Source organism: Panicum virgatum, chromosome 9N (genome assembly GCF_016808335.1).
Source record: "Panicum virgatum strain AP13 chromosome 9N, P.virgatum_v5, whole genome shotgun sequence".
Classification (NCBI taxonomy): domain Eukaryota; kingdom Viridiplantae; phylum Streptophyta; class Magnoliopsida; order Poales; family Poaceae; genus Panicum; species Panicum virgatum.
Window position 1 is genome coordinate 60,980,784 of NC_053153.1, and position 27,219 is coordinate 61,008,002.

A 27,219-nucleotide genomic window follows, 5' to 3' on the forward strand; every position below is an offset into this window, starting at 1 on the left:
GATCACCAATCAACAACATTTTGTTGATTATGTCTTTCTACCCCTTCCATGGGACGGCGGAGACTCGCTCTGTCCAAAAAAAAAAAGAGAACATTTGGCCCAATTTTATTTAACGTCTCCCCACTAGCAGCCATGATAGACCTGCAGATTGCTTCATCCAAGCTCTTTCTTCGGAAATGAGCATGATCTCAAATCTAGCCTTGTTTTTCTTTCTCCAGTTATTCTTCCATCACAAAAGAATATCCTCCAAGTCCAAATACAAGTTGTTCCCTTGTACCATTTTACAAAATTCCTACTATACTCTATTCTACTTGGAATGTGCTTGGCTCACCCTTATTGAATTGCATGTGAAACTCTATAAAGGATATATCAAATGGAGAACTGAATGCGAGTTGAAGTGCCAGTAACTTATTCACAAAGCCAACTCAGCTATATTGCATGATTATTCTCTTATACATGGTATAATATAAATAGAAAACTTAGTGTCGGCGAGTGCAGTCATATGTACCATTACACAGTGTTTAATCATGCAAAAGATAAAAAATTCAAACAAATCCACCTCGGAGCGTGGATAGCTCATAGGCATACAGTTCAACCCAAGAGCAACCTCCAACAAATGGAATACACACATTTCTCTTACTGGCCTTTTCTACCCATTCAGAAACTAAAAGGTGACAAAGGTAAGATGTTTGTTGAGCATAGATGATGACCGGATCCTCCTATTCCTCAGCCTCTCAGCGATGATGAATGAGAGCTCAAGAGACTGGGACGCGTTCAACCTTGGATCACAATGAGTGTGGTAGCGGTCGCTCAGGTCATCAAAGGTTACTGTGCGTGATCCACCGATGCATTCAGTTACATTTTGCCCAGTCATCTCAAGGTGGACGCCTCCTGGGTGACTTCCCTCTTGTTCGTGCACATCGAAAAAGGCTCGTACCTCAGCCTGTTACAATGAAAGTTTATGATTAGTATTTTCACATAGATGTAAAAGATTGAAAAATATGTTATAACAAAATAAATTATTTCTAACTTATGATATCAAATGATCCCTATGGATCACTTCAATCAAATAACAAGAATAGGGCAGATAGCTCATCATATCTAACTATCTTGAATTATTTATTATGTAGCCATCATTAAGAATATAGCTTAATCAATTAACATTGAAAATATTTTTTATTAACTTCTGTAGTTGAACATAGGCAGAAATACTTTTTTTAATATGATAGTAGCTAGGATTTTGTAGTTTTTCTGATTAAATATTAGTTATCTTTACAAGATAAAGGATTATCGTAATTATTTGTCAACTCTTGGCCTGTTCGGCTAGACAAATGTCGCTGGGCTGGGCTGAGGCTGCCGAGCCAGCTAGCCAGCCAACCAGTGTACCAGTATCTAGCCAATACAACTCGGCTGATTCGCAGGCGGCGGCACTGTGCTTGGGTGGGCTGCCGAACGGCTGGCTGGCTGAAAGCAGTCCAGCCCAGCCGAAAGCGGTCCAGCTATGCCCTATTACAGCGAATTGAACAGCCCCTCTACTGGAACTATCAATATATCTTATATGTGATAATTAACAATCAGTTCTAGCTTTATGGAAAGATTACAGGTACTTTCTTAGAGACTATATACATCATTTGAACTAAACAATTTAGCTGATAGATGTTTGTGTTGTCACCATCCTCTACTCTTGGACTTGAGCTACTTACATAAACATCTTGCCTATTTAATAACTATAGTTACATTACAGTAGTTACCACACCTAAGAGTGTTTTAATTACAAGACCGCCTAACCTCTATTATTCAAAGTTTCAAACCAATTAGTTTGCACATCAACAATTGAGTTCAGAAGAACCACTTGCATCAATAATCATATTATTTTTATATTTTTAATATAATCAGTAGGGGCTTGCACCTCCCGTGTTATATCAAAAAGAATAATCATATTATTTAACTTGAAAATATAGCATGTGCTATCTTGTGACCACTTAGAATAGCGACTACAATAAGGTTTCTATTGCAATGTATTGAATTAATAAGGACCAACACAATCATGAAACCTTTGATGGATCTCTGTCAAGGTAGTTCAATACCTATCACATCATTATATAACCATATGTGGGGTGGGGAGTGGGAGGCGAGTCTAGATTTTTTCGGAGAGCATACAACGTGACAACATTCAGCCAACTTTCCTACCATGTATATTACTAAAAAAATTGAAATGCGGAAGGTAGGCACCAACTAGTTAAACGACTTAGTTGCAACAGCAACTCCCACCATGATTCACATGGATTGGAATAAGCAAGTGGTACAGGACCGTGCCAGTTTGAAACTTTGTCGGTTCATTGGCTAGTTTGCTCATTGCATTGTTCCCTTAAAATTACACTCCAAATTGCTTCTAAGCATGTATGCACAGATGAGCATATGCCCAAACTATGGTTCTTTTTTTTTCTTAAAAAAAGAAAACTTTGTCCTGATGGTGTAGATTATATCAGATGATAAATTTTAAGAAAATCACATGTACTAGAGGATTGTGCAAGAAATTCGGGGCTTGTTTCAGGCCAAGCAAATTGATCAGGTCACATCCTATTGGTGAAAAGCGTAAAATGAACACAACTGGTAGAAAAGTGGAACATACCAAAATGGAGTCGAAGGGACGAGTCTTTAGGCCGCAAGGAGCCTTGATCGTGTTCCCATGCATGGGATCAGTGATCCAGGTGACAATTAGTCCAGCCTGGCGGACAGCACGGATAAGATGAGGCAACTTGACCCTCATGTTCTCCGCCCCCATCCTTGTAATGACGGTAATTCTCCCAGGCTTGTTTGATGGATTCAAGATCTCGATCAGCTTCACCAAATCACTAGGGTTCATTTTGTCACTCACCTGAAATCCATATTTTTTTCCCATTTGAGAACATGTATAGTATATTTTCATCAGTTTGTGATGAAGAAGTTGGTTTTGACGCACCTTGATGCCAAGAGGGTTGGCAATACCCCTGAGGAACTCAACATGCGCACCGTCAAGTTGGCGAGTGCGCTCACCAACCCAGAGCATGTGGGCAGAGCAATCATAGAAAAGACCAGAGGTGGAGTCCTGACGGGTTAGAGCCTGTTCATAGGGTAGGAGAAGGCACTCGTGTGAGGTCCAGAACTCAGTTGTCTTCATCAACGGGTGGTCCGCTGTTAGCCCAGCTGCAGACATGAAGCCGAGTGCTTCATCAACCCGATGTGCCAATTCACGGTACCTACAGCATATCGACAATACATGGTTAGTAGGTCATTAGGCAACATCACAATTGACCAAAATGTTATGACTATTATATTTGCATAACATTTTAATATTATTGAACAGCTAGCTATTATTCTTGGTGGGGCGTCAAATTCAAGATACAAATTGCAGTACCATAGTACGTATGAAAGTTTTTGTGGTCCATGAATTAACCTCGGAAAAGGGAAAACAATTTGAAAAGGTTAATGAAAGAGAAGTGTGGGAGACTGATGAAGGGTGTGGACAAACCATCAAACAGGTTGCAGGGTACAATTCCATCGATGCGACCACGACAATTACCATGTCTACTTCAGAAGATTCATTTATACTCCAGCATCTAAAAATTTGAACAGATTTGGATACTCCCAACACAAGTTCCTGCGGCAGTACCTTTTCTATCTTTTTCAAATCAAAATCTTACGCTCTATCATGATAGGAAGATATACGCGGGGGTTGCTGCTGATAATTAAAGCAGACAGTTTTAACTCGACAGTGACTCTGCTCCACGTTTTTCACAACAGAAATCTAGCGCTAATTCACGGCCGCCGATAAATGTCACCAGAAATGTCGAGGAAATCGATTCGTCAGTGCACGGGAGATGTTCTCACCTGTCGCCCTGCTCGCTGTGCTCGGTGAAATCGAGGTTCCACTGGGTGACGCGCTGCATGGCGGCGTACCCTCCGGTGGCCAGCGCGCGGAGCAGGTTGAGCGTGGCGGCGGATTGGGTGTACGCCCGGATCATCCTCTGGGGGTCGGGGACGCGGCTCTTCTCGTCGAACGCCTCGCCGTTGATGTTGTCGCCCCGGTAGCTGGGCAGCTTCACTCCATCCCTGACCTCGAACGGCTCCGACCTCGGCTTGGCGAACTGCCCGGCCGTCCTACCAACCTGAAGGCGTAATCAGATTTTTTCTTCTGCCTGAATTGAGATGCAGATGGTGATGCGATGGCAATGGTAGGTAACCTTGATGACCGGCATTTGGGCGCCGAACATGAGGACGGCGGACATCTGGAGGATGACGCGGAAGGTGTCACGGATGTTGTCGCTGTTGAACTCCTTGAAGCTCTCGGCGCAGTCGCCGCCCTGGAGGAGGAAGGCGCGGCCCATGGCGGCGTCGGCGAGGCGCTCCTCCAGGTGGCGCGCCTCCCCGGCGAACACGATCGGCGGGAAGGCCTCGATCGTCTTGAGCACGGTCTCGAGCTTCGCCGGGTTCGGGTACTCCGGCAGCTGCAGCGCCTTCTTCGCCCTCCAGCTGTCCACCGACCACTTCGGGAGCGCCTTCGCGGCCGGGGACGGAGCCGGGGCCGCCTCCTTCTCGGGCGCGACCGTGGGCGACGAGGTCTTTGCGGCCGCCGGGACGCCGTGGCCCTTGGACGGCTCCGCGGCGTGCACGGCACGGACGGCGCAGCGGCGCCTCAGCGGGAGGAACGCTGGTGCGTGTGGACGGGGCTGCGACGCGGCCGCGCCGGACATGGCAGCTGCCGCGGCGGCGGCATTGGTGGCGAGCGCCATTGCTAACAGAATGCGGGCGGTTAGGATCGGACAATCTAATCGGAAGCGAGGAGTTTTGGGTAGTGGAGGAGAGGGCGATGCGTGCGTGTGGCGGGCGCGGTGTCTCCTGCGTCGGAGGGGAGCCGGGCGGGGGCTACTTATACGCGGCCGGAGCCGCGGCCGGGGCGAGGGTAGGTGAGAGCGAGGCCGCGGGGGAGGAGGTGGTGGCGCGCGCGGTTGTTGGACGAAGCGACCCGTGGGCGAAGGAGGAGAGGAGATTTTGTTTTCAAAAAATTGTTTTCTTTTGTTTGGGCTGGTGCTGGCTGCTCGCGGCTTGCAGCTTGCTCCACTTGTAACCAGACCCGCAAGGTTAGGTGACCGGTGGGGCCGCGTCGTGTCGCGAGTTGGTGGCGGCGGGCGCTTTGCCGATCTGATTCGGCTTCACTCAGGCGAGCTGATGATGATTCGCTGCGAGCTGGCCCGAGTTGGTGATTAGTGGGGGGATTAGTGGTGCTGCTGTGGTGGTTGATTGATAGGGGGGGAAAATGGACTATACGATACGGGTGATGTTAACCCGCCAGCAGACTTGTGGGGTGTGTATGCTAATGATTCCTGGTTTGAGCACTGGACACTTGCATCAGTATGTCCAGTCTAGAGAGCACGATCGAGGATTTTCTCCCCTGAATCTGCTGGTACATTAAAGGTTCTCGAAAATTCCCGTGTCACTTTGGTATTATCTGTCAATTTGCGTGTTAGCAATGTCATTATCATAGCATCTTTAATCGTATCCTAATGACAGGACTATGGTTCCTCATTGATTAATCTTACTTGTCGACCTGGTTTTACCGTGGACGTCAATAATTAACCATAGTCGTCCCTATGGTTTTTATCGTGGACATTAGCGCATAATACAACTGAAATTAAGAAATCTATCTCGAGAAAAAAATATATAACGCAGGAGCAGCTGCTGCATCCGTTCATGCACCCGGAGCAGCTTTGTCTTCTTTTAATTTGCCTGCCGTAGTTGGTGAGCAACAAGAGACGAGAAGTCTTCTAAACTTTTAGACAAGACAATGGCCTTACGGGAATCTCCCTAATCACTAAACAATGGCCACCATTATCTAATCACTAGCGCTACACACTACTAGGCTACTAGCACTAATGGAGAATTCTACAAGCACAGGACTCGATCGAGTCGCACGGTAAGCCGGCTCGGCCGTGCAAACCGAGCCGGGAGCCATCACAAGGTGACGGGACGAGTAACTGCTGTAACCACACCTCTATGATAGATGGCATGACTGGACGAACACCAACCTCGCTCACGAGCGTGCTATGTTGGACCACTGCAAAGTGTCGTCGCACGAGAGCAGAGAGGGTGCTCACTGCAGGTGGGGCCAGCGTGTCAAGACTATGCCAATGGCCCCACTATATGGCGTGGCCCCGTGAGATCAGGCGTTCTCCAACGGCACCCCGTATCCCTCCCCCCACCCTACGTATGGGGGGCTTTGGGGGGAGCGAGCCCTCCAACGGCTCCCCCCACAGCTCCCCCTATATACAGGGGGAGTTGAAACTCCCCCCATATATAGGGTGAGTTTCAACTCCCCCTATATCTCTAATCACACCGTTTCTTCGCGATATTAATCTCGTTTGAGCCCCGTAACACGATGATAATGCGTATTATGACAGTACAAATATTGTATGATTTTTTTAAATTAAAAAATGTTAAATAAATAGTTAGTTAATGAGTGATAGTATATAGGGGGAATAGATATGAGGGGAATGGTTGGAGAGAAGGAGTTATAGGAGGAGGAATCTTTTGGAGTGAGGTAGTAAAATATAGTAAATAGTACGTTTGGGGGAGTTGGATGGGGGAATGGTTGGAGAAAGCCTCAGATCCGTCGAGAGAAAATTTATGTGGCCAGGAAGCAAGCGTACAATCGCATGATATGATGCAAAAGTGCTGTAGCCAAAAGTTGGTCTTTTCATGCTCTCGTTTTCTTTGTTTTCTTTTTTTTATAAGCAGCTTGTGACGTTTTCCTAATAGAATTAGAATCGATTTTGTTGAGCTCATATTGGCATGGGTATTACTTTGCTTCCATGGACACTGTAGAACAAACATCAGCCGGTGGTGCGTGCACACAAATAAGAGACGGTCTGGCGTTAAAAGGAGTAAAGGTTACACTATTTTTTTGTAAGGACACTAAAGATTACTATTAGAAGTTTAGGACAAAGGTTCTAAATAACCGGTTATAGCCATAGCCTGTTATAGCTTTTGAGAGAGTAGAAAGGTAGGACATCCGTCTCTCAGCTCTAAAAGGCTAAATCCGCTAATAGCGGGCTATTTCCCGCTATAGCCGCTAAATTAAGTGTTATTTAGCCAGCTAAATCATATAATTAATTTTTATTTATTTTTAGTTTAATATTGAACTTAGTCATTTACAAAATTTAGTATTTCGTCAACGATGTGACGAGGGAATGAAGTCCAAGACGAGTTTCAGTACATGAAATCTTTTTGATTTCATGTTTATATGCAAAATTACTCAGAGATTTATGCATGATGTTGAGGTAGAAAATGCATAATTGTGAGAAGCTCCTAGAAGGCTAGAGAGTATGCATGAATCATGGTCACCATGATTCTTGGTGAAATATGGAATACTCTAGAAATTATATATTTGTATAGTTAGATAATTATGAAGACAATTCTAGAGTTAGATATTTGTAAAGAAGTCTGCAGAGGATGGACACATGGAAAAACCATATGAGCCATGGAGTTTTATAAATATGGGTACTCCCCTCCCCTCTTGCAATACCATGGCATATAAGGTCTCAAGTAGAAAATGGTAAAGTTGCCAAGTAGTGTCATGGTATGGTAAGAGTGCAAGAGTCATGTGTTGTACTAAGTTATGTTGAATAAAGAGTTGAGTTTCCATATAGAATTGGTCTCTCATATTAGTGTTTACGTGAATATCTTCTTGGTGTACTGTGGACATAGGGTCCACAGAAGAAGTGATATCAAACTACTTATATACAACTTCTCGGAAGTCGGTGTCAAAGTTAGGGGCGCCGATTTCTCAACACATGGTATTTATAGAACCGCTAAATGGATTAGCTAGGATATAGCCCGCTATAGTCTTTCTTAGCCTCTATAAACACCAAACGTTAAATGACATAGCCCGCTATTTTAAACACTGATTATGAGTAGTAAATCACTAACACCATCCTGTAACAAAGTCGACCTTGATGAAATTCTTGAATGGGATATTCCCCGCTTCCTACGCCTCCAAAGTTTCTATTAGAAGTGGTAAATCACTTTTTATAGTAAATGTCGACACCATCCTATAACAAAGACGACCATGAGAAATTCTTGGATGGTATATTCCCCGCTTCCTACATCTCCAAAGTTTCTATTATGAGTCCTAAATCACTTTTTATAGTAAATATCGACAACGTCCTATAACAAACACGGAAATTCTAGGATGAGATATTCCCCACTTCCTAGGCCTCCAAAGTTTCTACCCATACGCTAATTTTAGTAGCAATGAAACAGGATTGATAGTATTCTGTCGGTACAAATGGATAATGGATAGGGTGGGAGCCGAACTCGGTGGAATAGATTCCGCTATGCTTCCAGGGTTTTTAGCAACGTGCTATGTTTAGTAGTAATTGATTATGACTGGTAGTGTTCTGTTGATAAAAATGGATAGGATATACCTTCGCTGTTGTGGGATATGTACTAATTTTAGTGTAAGTGGATCGTGGACTAGGAGTGTTCCACGGATAAAAATGGATATGGTTGCATGGCGACTTGGTATATGCATGGAATATGCTGCTCTTAAGCTTTGTTGGTCCACAATTGTCCCTTGTCAATGACAAGCCACTACTTGGATTACAATTTTTATACTGGCATTTGTCAATGTAACAATGCAGCTAGACATACACATAAAGTTATATAGCATGTGCTATAAATGTGTATAAAATATTGTCACAGAACAGTCCAAATAATACCAATCAAGTGCAATAATTAACACTTAAACTCAAACCAGAATTACTACACTCAACCAGTACACTTAGACCACCTGCTGTAACCAGGATCGATTACACAGGAACTCTCGCCAAAAGACGAGCACAGATGATTACCGGCGATAAAAGCGTTCAAAGCCATTTACAACCCGAGTTTATAAAAGAAGTACCAACTTAATCTACAGTAAGTGTTTACAAGCCAGTTTTACAATTCAAACCTCAGAGTTCAAATGCAGCGGAATGTAATTTAGAGTTTAAAACAAGCTTAAAAAAACAATACGATAGATAACGTTGACGACAGAAGATGAGCTTCACATCTTGCCCACTGATGTGAGGCTCACCTGCCCGAACTTCACGGAGAAGACGAGACCCACTCGACCGACCCACCCGGAGGAAGTGATTGACCGATCCACAAGGCGCAGATCTCCTCGAAGTCCTCCGGAACGCATCCTGCTAAAATATATTATAACAAACCTGAGTATTCTAATACTCAGCAAGACTTACCCGTCCATGGGTATACTTAGCCCATTATCAAGACATGCAAAGCTGTTTGGCTCTGGAGTTTTTTGCTGAAAAGCTGCTAATATTGGATCCTTACTTTCAATATTTTAGCGCCAATTGAGTTGACCGCTATAACTTAGGTTTGCCTAGTTCTCTAGAGCATACATGGTTGATCACATTAATCTTTAGTAACATACAACTCCATTTTTCCATTCCAGCCTCATTCTACTTCTTTACTACGATGCGACGAAGTGACCAAGGTTCTCATAACCGCGAGTCACGGCGAATCGATCCGATTTAGCCTTGCAAGGTGGACCTAACACACACGTCACATATAGGCCCCGTCGGACCCTACGTGGCAACCCTTCACATATGCACACCGAACAGCCGAACTGCCCTGCGACCCGGGACTGCTAGCCCCACCGATACAAACGAAGGGTCAGCCATGAGTTTGTATACTAGCTCCACTGGTGAAGACAGTATCAAGTCCTCCTACCGGTGCACATATGGTACTGAGCTTACCGGTTTCGACTACCTCCTACTTCCGGCATGTGGTTAGAACTGTTCAAACTTGGTCAGCACTGCCAGCAACGGTACGATCCTCAATCGACACAGGCGGAGACTCAACTTTCTTTTATTCCATGGTCCTGTCCAACTTTCCCTCCTCCCGGTCTCCAATTCCATTCTCATAGCATTATTTCTCATATAACTGTCTGAAGTAACAACCCTATATCTCGCGGGTGACAGGAAATCACCCGTCTTCTACCGAGTTTACTTAAGCATAGCAGTACTAGCGATAACTGAACTAGTAAAGACACTGGGTATCCAAGATTATGCATCTATGGTTCCAATCAATTTCTTGAACGTAAATGCACAATATTTTAAATATAACATGGAGTAATTAAAATAAGGGTCATGCTCCGGGGCTTGCCTTGCAGGTCAGCGGGGTTAGCGGCTTCTTCGGGAGCGTGCTCAATGGCGTCCTCCTACTGCTCTCCTGCTTGCGGCTCCTGGATCGGTCCAGCGACCAACTCGTAGACGGCTTCGTTCGTGGCATCTAAATGTATCAAAAATATGCCATGCAAAAGTCAAAACGGTGCATGAAATGATATAAGTTCTCATGATGCAACGCAAAGCGAGTAAAAGAAGATAAAACTGGGTAAGCAAAACCAACTAGAGATTTTATTTATTGCCAAGTAAATAGAATCAAATTATTTTCAAGTGCAGCCTATTTTGATTCGAAAAAAAGAACACAAGATTAAACTAAAACCAAGCCTTTATTAAAAAGATACACCACATAAAATACTTTATTTAGCAGCCACTAAAAAGAATGCCCGCAGATAGGGACAAAATAAATGCAAAAACATAGCTTGCAGCCCTAAACGAGCCACCCAAAAATTACCAGCAAGACAAGATATCGAAAGAATATGCAACAAAAATTTACCAACATTTATTGATGGCTGAAACATTTATTTTAGCCCTAGAATGAAAATCAAGCAATATTAGATCTACAAACATGCACATAGGCTATGCTCCTTAAAATTTTTCAGTGAACTACACACATAAAGAGTAAGCTACTGCATAAATTTCATAATTTGTAGAGCAACGGAACAACCGGTATTAGATAAACTAGCTTAAACTCAACCAAATTTTTAGCAGGGGCAAAAGTGACATTTCACATGTATGACTATTTTTCCTCCGAAGACCTTGATTTAAGAAACCTAACAAAATTTAGTTTGCATTTTTCAAATTTTTCTGTGAATTGTTATGCATTTATGAAATTTCAGCCGAAATAATGATTTTTGAAAATCAAAACCAAAATAGGGCTGACATCCGGGCCCCACATGTCAGTGGGAGCCCCGCTCCCGCCCTCCCATGTTTTCAGCTCACGCGCGCGCGCGGCCAGCCATGGCTGGCGCGGCTTGCCCCCGCCGGCCCACGGCTTGCCGGCGGCGTGGCTTGGCCCGCCCACGACCAGGGGGCCCTGGGGCGCGCGGTGGTGCTCCGCGAGCTCGCGCAGGGGTGGCCCGCAGCGGCGCGCGCGGCGGCGCAGGGCAGCCGCGGTGACACGGCGGTGCTCCGGCCTGCGGTGGCACCGGAAGCGGAGGGAAACGGGTCGAGTAGGTTGAGGGTGCTGCGGGGGAGCTCACCGTGCTCTCGGATTAGACGGAAGAAGGCCGGAAGAGGGGGCTCAACGAAGGGGGTGGAGCTCCAGGGAAGCGGCGGTGGCGGACGCGGTGGTGCAAGGCCGATTTGGCCGGGAAGAGGGGTCAGTCGGCTCGGGGAAGGGGCGGAGGAGGTGCGTGGTGAGGTCGGGCGACTCGGGGCGCGGGGAATCGAGACACGGTGGCGAGGGGTGGCCGGAATCGGCGCCGGCGACGAGCTCCGCTTGGGCTCGGCTCGCCTCGTGTGCTCTGCGCGGCCGAGGGAGGGGAAAGGGGAGGCAAAAACAAAATCGGCCAGTGCACAGTAGTGGAGAGCTTAAGCGGCGCTCGTTCTCGCCGGCACGGCGACGCGTGGCGTCGCCGGCTCTGCACGCCGCCGCTCAAGCAACAGCAGTGGAGCACAGTGACTACGGTCAAGGGTTTTGAGCCGATTTTGACCGTCTAAATTTCAAAATTTCATAATGGCACTCGAATTTCGGCCAAAATGGAAATTGTAGAGGACAAGATGATCGACAACTTTGTTTTTAGGCACAACTTGATATGAAGCTCGGATCATGGAGAAAAACGCGCTCGAACTCGGCTGAAACGATGTTTACCACGCGAACTCGATTAATGCTAATGATGAGCTTAAGTCCATAATTAGCGGGTTAAGCACATGATTAGCATCATGATTAACACTGGGGTGTTACAGCCCTCCCCCTTAAAGAAATCTCGTCCCGAGATTCACGCACGATGTAAAGTATAAAGCCAGATGATTCAAGTGTGAAGTACCTTGATGAGTGTTTAGGAAATCAGGATACTTGGCTTTAAGAAATTCCTCTTGCTCCCAACTAGCTTCATCTTCGGAGGGATTACTCCATTGAACTTTGTAGAATCGGTTGGTTGTGCGACGAGTAACTCGATCCTTGCGATCAAGTATCTTGATTGGACGTTCAGGATACGTAAGATCAGATTCTAGCTGTATTGAGTCGCTTTCAATGGCTTCAGTCGGAACTCTAAGGCACTTTTTGATTTGTGATACATGGAAAATGTTATGAATTGCAGAAAGATTTGCTGGAAGATCCAATCAGTAAGCCACATGACCGCATCTTTCGACAATTGGATATGGACCAATGTAGCGGGGAGCTAACTTTCCTTTTTACTCCAAATATTTGCACGCCTTTCCAAGGTGAGACTTTCAGATAGACGTGGTCATCGACTTCAAAAACAAGTGGGCCACGCCGCTTATCCGCATAACTCTTATAACGGGACTGTGCAATCTTCAAGTTTTCTTGAATAAGATGAACTTGTTCTTCTGCTTCTTTAACCATGTCAGGTCCAAAAATAGTCCTCTCTCCAACTTCGGACCAATTCAGAGGAGTACGGCATCGACGACTGTATAAAGCTTCGAATGGTGCCATTTTGATGCTTTCTTGATAGCTATTGTTATAAGAAAATTCCGCTAATGGCAAACATTGATCCCATTTCTGTGGATAGGCTAAGACACATGCGCGGAGCATATCTTCTAAAATCTGATTGATTCTCTCCGTTTGGCCATATGTTTGAGGGTGATAGGCTGAGCTGCGGATCAATCGAGTTCCTAAACAAGTATGCAATTGTTTCCAAAAGCGAGCAACAAACTGGGTCCCTCGATCTGATATGATAGTCTTTGGCACACCATGTAAACATAGGATGCGATCCATATACAACTCGGCATATTGTTTGGTCAAGTATTTTGTCTTAACTGGGAGAAAATGTGCAGATTTGGTAAGACAGTCTACAATGACCCAGATCGAATCATAACCCTTTTGAGTTCGGGGTAAACTGACAATGAAATCCATGCTGATGTCTTCCCATTTCCATTCAGGAATACTCAAGGGTTGCAACGTTCCAGCTAGCCTGAGATGACTAGCTTTGACCCTACGACAGATGTCACATTCTGACACATATTTGACAATCTCTCTTTTCATCCGAGTCCACCAAAACTGTTGTTTCAGGTCTTGATACATTTTGTTGCTACCAGGATGAATTGATAGTCGAGAAGTATGAGCTTCATCAAGAATTTGCTTTCTGAGCGCAAAATCCTTAGGCACCACTAATCGGTTCTTAAACCATAACACATTCTCACTATCTTGGTGGAAACAACTTACTTTCGAATCTCCTTCCGATAATCTTCTCTGAATTTCCTTTATCTTTCTTTTGTGCTACGATGATTAGATCACGAAGAGTAGGAGTGAGTTCTAGATGGGCCAATGTGCCATGTGGTACAATGCTCAAGTTCAGCTTTTCCATTTCAAAGCAAAGAGACCCGCTTAATGGTATAGCTGAGATGCAATGACAGTGAATTTTGCGACTTAGCGCATCTGCAACTACATTCGCTTTACCAGGATGATAATGCACTTCAAGTTCATAATCCTTGATCAGTTCCAGCCATCGCCTTTGACGCATGTTCAAATCAGCTTGAGTAAAAAGATACTTGAGACTCTTGTGGTCAGTGTAGATGCGACAAGGACTACCCAAGAGATAATGCCGCCATATCTTCAGAGCATGAACTACAGCAACTAATTCCAAATCATAAGTTGGGTAGTTTTCCTCGTGGCGTTTGAGTGACCTAGACGCATATGCAATCACTCGATTCTCCTACATCAAGACACAACCAATACCAGTACCAGAAGCATCACAGTATATGTCAAATGGTTTTGATGTATCGGGTTGAGCCAGGATAGGTGCAGAAGTTAAAAACTTTTTCAGAGTATGAAAAGCCTCTTCACATTTGTCATTCTAATGAAATTTGACACCTTTCTTGAGTAGCTCGGTCACTGGCTTAGCAATTTTTGAAAACTCTGGGATGAATCGACGATAATACCCAGCTAATCCTAGAAAGCTGCAGATTTCCTTAACTGATATTGGAGCCTCCCAATCCAACACATCTTGAACTTTTCCTAGATCAACTGAAATACCCTTTGCAGATATGACATGGCCTAAGAAAGGAACTTCTTTAAGCCAAAACTCACATTTCCTGAATTTTGCATACATCTTGTGCTTTCGTAGACGTTGAAGAACAATATGAAGGTGCTTGGCGTGCTCTTCTTCATTCTTGGAGTATATCAGGATGTCATCAATGAATACCACAATAAACTTGTCCAACTCAGGCATTAAAACCGAATTCATAAGATACATGAAATAAGCTGGAGCATTAGTCAATCCAAAAGACATGACTAGGTACTCAAATAAACCATAGCGAGTGGAGAAAGCAGTCTTTGGAATGTCCTGAGGTCTGATCTTTATTTGATGATAACCGGATTGAAGATCTATCTTAGAAAATACTTTAGCTCTAGCTAACTGATCAAAGAGAATGTCAATGCGAGGCAATGGGTATTTATTCTTGATGGTAACCGCATTTAGAGTCCGGTAATCAACACATAACCTCAAACTTTGGTCTTTCTTTTTCACAAATAAAGCTGGGCATCCCCAAGGTGATGAGCTTGGACGGATGAAACCCTTATTCAATAGGTCTTGTAATTGTACCTTCAGTTCTGCCAATTCATTTGGTGGCATCCGATATGGCCTTCTAGAGATAGGTGCTGTACCTGGTTGAAGTTCAATAACAAACTCAACGTCCCGATCAGGTGGCAATCCAGGTAAATCCTCTAGAAAGACATCTGAATAATTGCACACTACAGGTATCTTCTCTAAGCTTTTATCCTCCAATTTATTTATGGCTGGATTGTGTGCTTTGTACTTGGTCAAAGGTAACACCGTAGAACCATGTGCACTTGAATTGATATGAACATCATGCGCCTGAGTATCCAACACAACTCCATGTGCCTTCATCCAATTCATACCCAATATGATATCAATCCCTTGATGTGGGAGAATGATAAGATTGGTCGGAAAGATTCTCCCAGACAAGTTGATTGGTACCTTTCTTGCCATTTGGTTTGTGATTATTTGACCACCTGGGGATTGAATTTTATATGAAGTGTTCATGCAATCAATTTTCAATTCCGTGTCTATCTGCACAAGCCTTACTAAGAAATGTATGCGAAGCACCAGAGTCGAATAGAACCCTAATTGGATGATCATTAAGGGAAAATATATCCGCCATCACGTGTTCCCCTTCTGGCACGTCCTCACAAGTGGTGTAACTCACACAACCATCCTTAATATAAGGCACCTTCTTTTTCTTATTTGTATTGCTAGAGTCTTTTCTCAGCTTGGGTGGAGTGTAACAGATATTCTCCGAGTGATGGCAACCCTCGGCTAGGTGATGCTTACACGGATCAGGGTGGGAGCGAAAAACATGCTGAAATATGGGTTTCTTTTGCTCCAACTGTGGAGGAGCCACAAGTTCAGGCATCCCCTGTTGTAGTTGATATTGAGTTTGGGAAAAGCTAGTGGACACCAGGCGTAGGCGTTGCACAACATTCCCAGAAGACCCAATAGGTGATTTCTTCCTCTTTTTCACCTTTTCGTGCTTCAGCATCACATCTTCTTGGAGGATAGCTTTGCTGACCAAGTCACTGTAGCTAGTAAATGTTCTCACTGCTAAACACATGAGTAACTTGGTATTTAACCCTTTTTTGAAACAATCTTGCTTCTTTTCATCAGTATCTGCGTGATGTGCAGAATGTTGTGCAAGATGATTGAAAATGTTGGCATATTCCATCACCGACTTGTTCTCTTGTTTTAGATTTAGAAACTCCTCCACTTTCACTTTTATGAAACCTTCTAGAATATAATGTGCCCTAAAAATCTCTCTAAATTCTGACCAGGGAATCTGTCTCTCTATTGGTTGCATAGCTAAATGATTGGTCCACCATATCTTTGCTAGGCCTCTCAGCTGTTGCGCTGCAAAGGTATTCTTGTCCACTTCTGTGCAATTAAGAATGCCAAACTTGTCCTCCATGGTGCGAATCCAAGCATCTGCCTCAAGGGGATCATCGGCCCTGTGGAACAGAGGTGGTTGGGTGGCAAGAAAACCGACGTAGTCAGTTTCTGCTGGTGGTGCTTGTCGGCCTCTGCCAGCATTGCTTTGCACCAGTTGCCTCAACAATTCGGTCTGCTCATTGCGGTCGGCGATAAGAGCCGCAATAGCCTGAGCCAAGGAGGGAGACGGTGGTGGCTGTGCAGACGGTGGTGGCTGTGCTCCTTGACCCCCATTTCCACGGTTAGCAGCATTGTTATTGCCCATCTGCAAAAGCACCATCCCTTGATTAGCCATTCCGCTATCGGGACTAATCCATGCAAATAAAGAATGTCCATAATTAATATGAACACACAGCATGAATCGTTCCCTTCGCGATATGGTTCACCAAGAGAACAAAATGGTTTGCTTCAGTTGAAACCGCATCTAATCGGGTTGAACAGCAGGTTGGTAACTCGGCTAGCTATAACGTTGCAGTCTTAAGGTTGCATAGTTATTAACTACGAAGCGACCAACCAACTCGAATATGCAAGATGCATGCACATTCTATCGTTCTCACCCAAACAATTACCAATTATGGTATACGAAGACGACTAGTGGCACAATTACGTACTCTCCCTATATATACTAGTCGTTCCTATGATCAAGGATTCATAATTTGCTTATGTAGTTAGTGTTCCTGCAGACAAACCAAGACAACAAGAGAGAGAGAGAGAGAAATATCCATTTCTGGACCCTTCGTGCCAGCACACACGAATGGCCCCCATGTGTCCAACGCCACACGGGTAATGCATATGCAGTTTTCCCACATATTCACACATACATTACCATCCACTATAGAGATGGCACCCAAACGTTCAACACTGAATGGGCAGCGCAACATACATTACCGAAGCAACGTATTCACCTCCCGTACAAATCACCTTACGGGACACCCAAGGGTACACGTGTCCCAAGGTACACGGTTATGACCAACTGCATAACGAGTCTTCACCTCGTAACATTGCCTTACGAGATGGTCGTGATCACAATCACGCGGTAAGAAATCCGCACTCCATATCAGGCGGCAGAGAGCGACAGGCTCGTTTGAATTGAGCCTTATCACCTCCTCGTATGCTCAACATACGGGACCCGCGCACGTATGAAACACGTGGGCTATTCTAAGGACTATCAGAATACTCACCTTACTTACCTCAGCGTAGGTGCGTCGTTACAGAATAGTAGTTGTGCATAAAAGTAAGGTTTAACGAGAAGTAAATGCTGGAAGTGCTGGAATAAAATAGACACTTAGATGCCACCTAACTTATATAACATAATTAGGGCATACGAACTATCTACTCTATTCCTTAGCGCATCTAGCGTCAACTTTTCGAGTGCAATTAGCAATGATACCAGCTGTCACAGAACAATCCAAATAATACCAATCAAGTGCAATAATTAACACTTAAACTCAAACCAGAATTACTGCACTCAACTAGTACACTCAAACCGCCTGCTGTAACCAGGATCAATTACACAGGAACTCTCGCCAAAAGACGAGCACAGATGATTACCGGCGATAAAAGCGTTCAAAGCCATTTACAACCCGAGTTTATAACAGAAGTACCAACTTAATCTACAATAAGTGTTTACAAGCCAGTTTTACAATTCAAACCACATAGTTCAAATGCAGCGGAAAGTAATTTAGAGTTTAAAACAAGCTTCAAAAAAACCAATATGATAGATAACATTGACGACAGAAGATGAGCTTCACATCTTGCCCACTGATATGAGGCTCACCTGTCCGAACTTCACGAAGAAGACGGGACCCACTCGACCGACCCACCCAGAGGAAGTGATTGACCGATCCATGAGGCGCAGATCTCCTCGAAGTCCTCCAGAATGCATCCTGCTAAAATATATTACAACAAACCTGAGTATTCTAATACTCAGCAAGACTTACCCGTCCATGGGAGTACTTAGCCCATTATCTAGACATGCAAAGCTGTTTGGCTCTGGAGTTATTTTGCTGAAAAGCTGCTAATATTGGATCCTTACTTTCAATATTTTAGCGCCAATTGAGTTGACAGCTATAACTTAGGTTTGCCTAGTTCTCTAGAGCATACATGGTTGATCACATTAATCTTTAGTAACATACAACTCCATTATTCCATTTCAGCCTCATTCTACTTCTTTACTACGATACGACGAAGTGACCAAGGTTCTCATAACCGCGAGTCACTGCGAATCGATCCGATTTAACCTTGCAAGGTGGACCTAACACACACGTCACATATAGGCCCCGTCGGACCCTACGTGGCAACCCTTCACATATGCACACCGAACAGCCGAACTGCCCTGCGACCCGGGACTGCTAGCCCCACCGATACCAACGAAGGGTCAGCCATGAGTTTGTATACTAGCTCCACTGGTGAAGACAGTATCAAGTCCGCCTACCGGTGCACATATGGTACTGAGCTTACTGGTTTCTACTACCTCCTACTTCCGCATGTGGTTAGTACTGTTCAAACTTGGTCAGCACGGCCAGCAACGGTACGGTCCTCAATCGACACAGGCGGAGACTCAACTTTCCTTTATTCCATGGTCATGTCCAACTTTCCCTCCGCCCGGTCTCCAATTCCATTCTCATAGCATTATTTCTCATATAACTATCTAAAGTAACAACCCTATATCTCGCGGGTGACAGGAAATCACCCGTCTTCTACTGAGTTTACTTAAGCATAGCAGTGCTAGCGATAACTGAACTAGTAAAGACACTGGGTATCCAAGATTATGCATCTATGGTTCCAATCAATTCCTTGAACGTAAATGCACAATACTTTAAATATAACATGGAGTAATTAAAATAAGGGTATTGCTCTGGGGTTTGCCTTGCAGGTCAGCGGGGTTAGCGGCTTCTTCGGGAGCGTGCTCAATGACGTCCTCCTACTGCTCTCCTGCTTGCGGCTCCTGGATCGGCTCAGCGACCAACTCGTAGACGGCTTTGTTCGTGGTGTCTAAACGTATCAAAAATATGCCATGCAAAAGTCAAAACGGTGCATGAAATGATATAAGTTCTCATGATGCAACGCAAAGCGAGTAAAAGAAGATAAAACTGGGTAAGCAAAACCAACTAGAGATTTTATTTATTGCCAAGCAAATAGAATCAAATTATTTTCAAGTGCAGCCTATTTTGATTCGAAAAAAAGAACACAAGATTAAACTAAAACCAAGCCTTTATTAAAAAGATACACCGCAGAAAATACTTTATTTAGCAGCCACTAAAAAGAATGCCCGCAGCTAGGAACAAAATAAATGCAAAAACATAGCTTGCAGCCCTAAACGAGCCACCCAAAAATTACCAGCAAGACAAGATATCGAAAGAATATGCAACAAAAATTTACCAACATTTATTGATGGCTGAAACATTTATTTTAGCCCTAGAATGAAAATCAAGCAATATTAGATCTACAAACATGCACATAGGCTATGCTCCTAAACTTTTTTCAGTGAACTACACACATAAAGAGTAAGCTACTGCATAAATTTCATAATTTTTAGAGCAACGGAACAACCGGTATTAAATAAACTAGCTTAAACACAACCAAATTTCTAGCAGGGGCAAAAGTGACATTTCACATGCATGACTATTTTTCCTAACAAAATTTAGTTTGTATTTTTCACATTTTTCTGTGAATTGTTATGCATTTATGAAATTTCAGCCGAAATAATGATTTTTGAAAATCAAAACCTAAATAGGGCTGACAGCCGGGCCCCACATGTCATTGGGAGCCCAGCTCCCAGCCCTCCCCTGTTTTCAGCTCACGCACGCGCGCGCGGCCAGCCATGGCTGGCGCGGCGGCGGCGTGGCTTGCCCCCGCCGGCCCACGGCTTGCCGGCGGCATGGCCTGGCCCGCCCGCAGCCAGGGCAGCCAGGGCAGGTCAGCGGCGGCGCGCGGCCGTTCCGGCCGGCGCGGCGCAGGGCGGCGAAGGGGCGGGGCACGCCCGCGACCAGGGGGCCCAAGCGGCCCTGGGGCGCGCGGTGGCGCTCCGCGAGCTCGCGCAGGGGTGGCCCGCTGCGGTGTTCGCGGCGGCGCAGGGCAGCCACGGCGACACGGCGGTGCTCCGGCCTTCGGCGGCGCCGGAAGCGGAGGGAAAGGGGTCGAGTATGTTGAGGGTGCTACGGTGGAGCTCACCGTGCTCTCGGATTAGACGGAAGAATGCCAGAAGAGGGGCTCGACGGAGGGGGCGGAGCTCCGGGGAAGCGGCGGGGGCGGACGCGGCGGTGCAAGGCCGATTTGGCCGGGAAGAGGGGTCGGTCGGCTTGGGGAAAGGGGCAGAGGAGGTGCGGAGTGAGGTCGGGCGACTCGGGGCGCGGGGAATCGAGACACGGCGGCGAGGGGTGGCCGGAATCGGCGCCGGCGACGAGCTCCGCTCGGGCTCGGCTCGGCTTGCGTGCTCTGCGCGGCTGAGGGAGGGGAAAGGGGAGGCAAAAACGAAATCGGCCAGTGCACGGTAGTGGAGAGCTTAAGCGGCGCTGGTCCTCGCCGGCACGGGGACGCGTGGCGTCGCCGGCTCTGCACGCCGCCGCTCAAGCAACAGCAGTGGAGCACAGTGACCACGGTCAAGGGTTTTGAGCCAATTTTGACCGTCTAAATTTCAAAATTTCATAATGGCATTCGAATTTTGGCCAAAATAGAAATTGTAGAGGACAAGATGATCGACAACTTTGTTTTTAGGCACAACTTGATATGAAGCTCGGATCATGGAGAAAAACGCGCTCGAACTCGGCTGAAACGATGTTTACCACGCGAACTCGATTAATGCTAACAATGAGCTTAAGTCCATAATTAGCGGGTTAAGCACATGATTAGCATCACGATTAACACGGGGGTGTTACAAATATAGTAATTTATTTTCTTTAAATTTCATGGAGATGCATTTGCTGTTTGCAATTGGACAAACATTACCTCATAATTGATGACTGTCATGGAGTGTGAGGAAAGTATTATTTGTTAACTATGACCATAGATGTGGTTCAATAAAAACACAGTGCAATAAAATGCGAGTATGAATATCCAAACATGGTCACGTGTCAAAAAGAGGATCAATTGAGTTTTTTAATTTCATTTTTTTTCTCATCAATAGGTATACAAACCATACTATTATTTCGTATCTTAAATTTTTAGGAGAAGATTGTCCAAAACAAGGTCTAGTCTTCACTACTCGTGACATTAAAAATGAAGTTTTCTGAAGGAACCAACCAAGTTACCATACCTCTTCAACAAAGGGCTTAAGCTTGTTTAATTGTTTGTTTAGCCATTTGATCTGGAAGCAAGACTAAAATAACCGTCAAGGGTAAGCATGCAAATCAAAAAATGAAGGCGCATAGCTATTGAACAGTGGATGTTTCATTTTACAGATTTTATATGATCGAGTACTACATGCTATATTTGTACTTATAGGACATGCAAGTACGCTACCTTCAGTTGAAGCAGCTCTACTGATGGATGGTAAGGATGGCAACGGGTCGGATTCGAATCGGATGGAGTGTCTGGGCACCCAAAACCGAAACCTGAACTTAAAACCCGAACCCGAACCAAACACCGTTTCGGGTGAAAATCCATCCCAAAACCGAACCCACTGATACCCGAAACTCGTTTTATATGACTATAGTAAGAGCAATAAGTACTTCCTATAAACATATACATGTTATATGTAACATTCACACATATAAACAAGAGGCAATAAATAGTAAATAATTTTCTAAGTTAATTTAGAATAAATTTAATAGTTTAAATAAACAAAGTTATTATTAAGTATACTATAAAATAAGAGTTTTTATTCGAAACAGTTATCCATTGGGTATCAACGGGTGAAAAACTAAATCCGAACCTGAAAACTGTGGGGTGAGGAATCATCCCCGAATCCAAACCCGCTAGACCCGAAACCCACGGATATCCGATCCGAACCCACCCTGTTGCCATCCCTAATGAATAGGCCATCAATCTTATTGCTGATGATCTGGAAAAAAGAAACGTACACCGAGATGATTTCTCACACAATCGCTATGGTATTTGGATTCGAAAGTTGACTATGGTTAAAGAAAAGGAAAAAAGTCCGGTTTACACCGTCAAACTATCATAAGAATCCGAGTTTCAACCTTCAACTACGAAACCGGATAACAGAAGCCATCCAACTATTGAAATCAGGCAAATTTGGCCCTTTAGGTGGTTTTGAAGGTGGAGGCCATCCAACTATTGAAATCAGACAAATTTGGCCCTTTAGGTGGTTTTGAAGGTGGTTCTGCAACGAGAAGGTTTGATGCTAGGTGTGCTGTTTGGATTCACACAAATAATGTACCTTTTAATATAGGAAAAATTTCAATTTACACCCTCGAACTATTGCAAAAATCCGAATTTCAACATTCAACTATAAAACCGGATAACAGAGGTCATCCAACTGTCGAAACAGGGCAAATTTGACCCTTGGGTGGTTTTACATTTAAAAAAAATTCTAATTGGATCTTAAAAATTGAAACTAATTTATTTTAAATCATAAAAATATGAAACTAGTACCAATTTTTTTCTAAAAATGTAACTTATCTATTATTGCTCAATTTGAGTCTTAGTTATTCAAAAATAGTGGTCATAAATACAAGCAACCAAATATTATGACCATAAAAAATTTGGATCCGAATAACCAACAAGTATCAAAAGGTTACATTTTTAGAGAAGTTTTGATACCCATTTCATTTTTTATATAAAATAAATTACTTATGAATATTTTAGTTTAAATTTAAATACTTTTAATTCTCATAAAATGGAAAACCACCTTTTAATATAATGGCGGAACACATGCGTAGTCGCGTAGATTATGACTATTTTTTTATAGTAATTCAATCGTACAAATTCCTTAACTTGTTATCCCTCCAATTTTGAATGAGACCTGGTATGCATACGTGTCCCGGCAAAGAAGAGTGGAGATCAAAACGTTGTCTGCTTTGCTTAACTTGCAACGCCACCACCAAGCAATTGATTTCCAAACTTCACCTACCCAAATCCAAGTCAGGCTGATGACGAGTGTGCGTGCCTTCTGAGGTTGAGCATTTCCTTACCCTTTGCTGTTTTGTTTTACTAGAAGTTGCAGGAGAACTCACCTACCACACAACCAATGCAACATAGTACTATAGTAGAAGCAGCACATTGCCCACCACCACCAACCCACCCGTTTGATTCTCTCAGCTAGCCTAACCAGATTTCGTCGATCCATGGAACAATTCACGCGTCCTGGCCTCCACATGCCTAAATCCCTGTTTCGATCAAAATTGAGCAGAATGTTGCTAGTATATGGCCATCATAACTTCATCATGAAACAAAACCCGTAACTACTGAAAACACGAATCTGAGCAGAATCTCCTTCACCCTTGGCTACAAGAACCAACAACAAAGATTTCAGAATAATGCGGAGCTAAAGTTGTTTACTATAAGAATGGTGTAGTTTTTTTTAGAAAACTTTGTCTGACCGGAGAATTAAGATAAAACTAAAGATCTTGTATTCTGAAACAGATGAAGTAATTAAAAGCACTTTTGTATTGCATTAGTAATTTCTGTGTCAGCTTTTTAATACATTTTAGTAAAATCCTACTACATGTGTTCACTGGTTATGTTTCGAAGGCCATGCGACTGAGTTACCATATACACAGAGCAGACGAGAGGGCTGAAAATAATAAGCACGGAGGAGATCATATATAATAAGGGGCATTTGTGTTCTTAGAAATAAGAACCAAAATACCTATATAATAGGGGTATTTATATTCTTACCCTATTTTGAAGTGTAATTGTGATTTCATCCTAATTTTTCTTAATTTTATTATTTTTCCCTCTTTACTATTCACAAAGTCAATTCGACTTTACCCCTAGTCAATGGTCAAGGCAAATACTCAATGATCAAGGGTGAAGTCATAATTACTTGTGAAAAAAATAAATAGTAAAATCACAAAGTTAAAAAATAAAGACAAAACTATAATTGCAAATCCTGTCTGCTCAAGGGCGCTAAATAATCTCGTGCGATACATGTTTCTTGTTTCCGCCCGTCGCCGTTCCAAGTTTTCGCCTCTAGCTGTCGTCGTTTTACCGTGCAGCGGGTCAAGTCAATTAGTTACGACGCGCGCTTGCGTTCAGTAACAATAACAAAGCAGCAGGTAGCTAGAGACGTCAGTGTCGCCGTGCAGAAATTAAAAATCACACCTTGAGAAATATTCGACGCTCCTCACATTCGAAAAACAAGCCGAACACGTTGCCTATCGTATGTTACCGAAAAAAAAGGAATTTTGATTCAATTCTGGCTGCAAGACGGATCAGGAAAACCATTCTTGTCAACGAGGAGACCGTGGATCCGACCCAGACCACCTACGCGCGCACGCGGGCGGGGTTCAAACTGTGGAACCGGCCGCTCCTGTTGTCCTATTCAACCTGGCTCTGCTGCGATTTGTTTTTTATTTAGTTTCTTTTCAGCAAGAGAAACGGAAAATAGGTGTATGTATGGGAAAAAATGCTACTAGCTCGCAAAGATCACGGGCTTGCGAGGACACAAGAACCCTGTCATTTCACGGTGCTAGATTCTGTTTACCCATGCGTTGGACTTGGCATGTATCGTGTTGGCGCATGTACACTGAACGAAAACTGAAACGAGCAGAGGGCATGTTCTGGTCCTGAAGTCTCCGTCAAAGACCGTGTTTGGATCCAAGAGCTAGGGCTATTTGAGCTAGAGCTATTTAACCCAAACAAACAACTCTTCAATAAAATAGCCCTTGACATATTTAGATTCAAAGACTATTTGGAGCTATTTATATCTTACCAATCATTTGGGTCCAACTAATCCCTCTTGCTGCCGGATCCTTCCTGCCTTGCTACACTGTAGCCTTCCGCGTGACACCTGACACTGTATCCCTGTCTTGCTACACTGTTCCGTGTGACACCTAACCACCTAACGCTATATGTAATACCTGCAATGCAGAGCTGATCACCTCGGATGTCTTCTTCTTCTGTCAAATTGATAACAAATTAACCAACTAAAGCTGAGACAGGTGAACCCCTAATCAAAAGAACACCACAGCAAAGGAACAGAAATGCCAATCCATTTGCAGGACTCGAGATGTTTCAAGCATCCTAAGTTGCACACTTGCACCTGGAAGGTTATCACCCTAAACTTCTGTGGACAGTGAGCAAGAAACAATGCAACCTCTTCACTCCAGATTTTCATAAACAATGCAAAATAAATACTAAATATCCCAAATGGAAGCAAAATCAGCATTGTGACATAAGCTAAGTTTTTCTTTGTAAATACAATGCTGACATTGCCAAACTTGGAGCCTATTTTCTTGTCCAGGTAATCTATTATATGGCTACAATTCAAGCGGTACTGGCATTATCACAATTCACATCACTAACCAAATATATTTATCTAGGAAGTAGAGTGAACATCAGAAGCTTCAATAAATAAGACGCTAGAAAGTAAAAACTCGTGATGTTCTCACACAAACATACAAGGTACTAGAACTGAACATTTGTTCTAGCATATCCAAGTTTCCTGGAGGACCCCATCTCAACTTCTTTAGCCATGATTTGTTCTGTACAAATGCACAGATAAGATAAGTTAGTTTGGTTTAAATAAGGCAGTGTCAGTCAAATATGTATGAAAGTACTAAGACAACATGCTTAGCAAGTTTACAGAATAGCATGATTATCAGAAAACCTGAACACAAAACCTGAACATGTACAGAATAGCATGATAAATTATAGAAGGACATATTACAGAATAGCTCTCTTTTCTCAGTAACTACCAGTAATTACCTCTGTGTGTATGCCAGAAATCTGAATCAGCATCAACGAGTCCAGGCCGGCACGAGGAGTCCGTGAAGCCCGGCGCCGGCGGTCCGGATCCGGTGGCATTGAGGGGGACTGGCGCCGCGGTCAAGGCCTCCGCGGCGGAGCAACGGGCGGGGAGGGTGGCGCCGGCTTGGGGATAGCGCGGTGGAGGGACGCGGCGGCGCGCGTGGGGGAGGCACCGAGGCGGGTCACCGCTAGCGGCGGCGGATCGGGAGGGCGGCGGCGGACATGACGCAGGGGAGGGGGCTGGTCACCGCCGGCGGCAGCGGATGGGGCTTGTGGCGGCGGATCGACGCGGCGGTGTGAGGCGACGCAGGGAGGCAGCGGCGGGAGGCGATGCAGGGAGGCGACACAGCGGACGAGACCAGGGAGCACTGGCCCGATGCGGCCACAAGGGATGAGAAAAATGATTTTCTAGTGGGACCCACGTCAAATAGCTCAAATAATCACCTCTTGAATAGGCTAGTTTTTTTGAGGTGGGCTATTTTCAAATAGCCAACTCTACCCCTCATGTTTGGAGATTTTGAGCTAGTTTAGACTATTTTAGGTTGAAAATAGCTCTAGTCCTTAAATCCAAACATGCCCAAATCGTTGTCGCGGTCGCCGAACAGAGGCGCCTGCCTGTAGTAGTGTACTAGTGCAGCAGCTTCGTCGTCGTGTGCAATGGCATCATCCCTCATTTCTCAAGTGCCAAATCATTGCACTTTTGTTGCCCACTAGTGGTAGTTGGCTGCAGGGCCGGCTCATAGTTGTCGAGGGCTCTAGGGCGAGCTAGATATTATACGCCCTTTAAACCCAAATATTTTTTTATTTGTTATGGTAATTAAAAAAAATAGAAATTCTAATAATATATGTAATTCATGAAAAATAATGTTAATATAACAAACTAAAATGACAGAAACATAAAACTAGAATTACTTGCAACCTGCTAGAGCGCTAATGCTAGCGCCAAGACAGCAGATGCTCGCACCGGCCGGCCTGCGTGTGCATAAGTGCGTCAGACACCG

At 44.2% G+C, this 27,219-nt stretch overlaps 1 pseudogene across 1 annotated transcript; it reads right to left on the reverse strand.

Annotated features, from left to right (window-relative positions):
* Nucleotides 1-404: 404 nt before the first annotated feature.
* Nucleotides 405-4,884, reverse strand: LOC120688297 (annotated as a pseudogene). The gene is made up of 5 exons (XR_005681026.1): nucleotides 4,224-4,884; nucleotides 3,871-4,148; nucleotides 2,963-3,239; nucleotides 2,633-2,878; nucleotides 405-943 (listed from the first exon to the last, which is right to left on the reverse strand). The product of XR_005681026.1 is annotated as a phospho-2-dehydro-3-deoxyheptonate aldolase 1, chloroplastic-like (transcript).
* Between the last annotated feature and the right edge of the window lie 22,335 nt (nucleotides 4,885-27,219).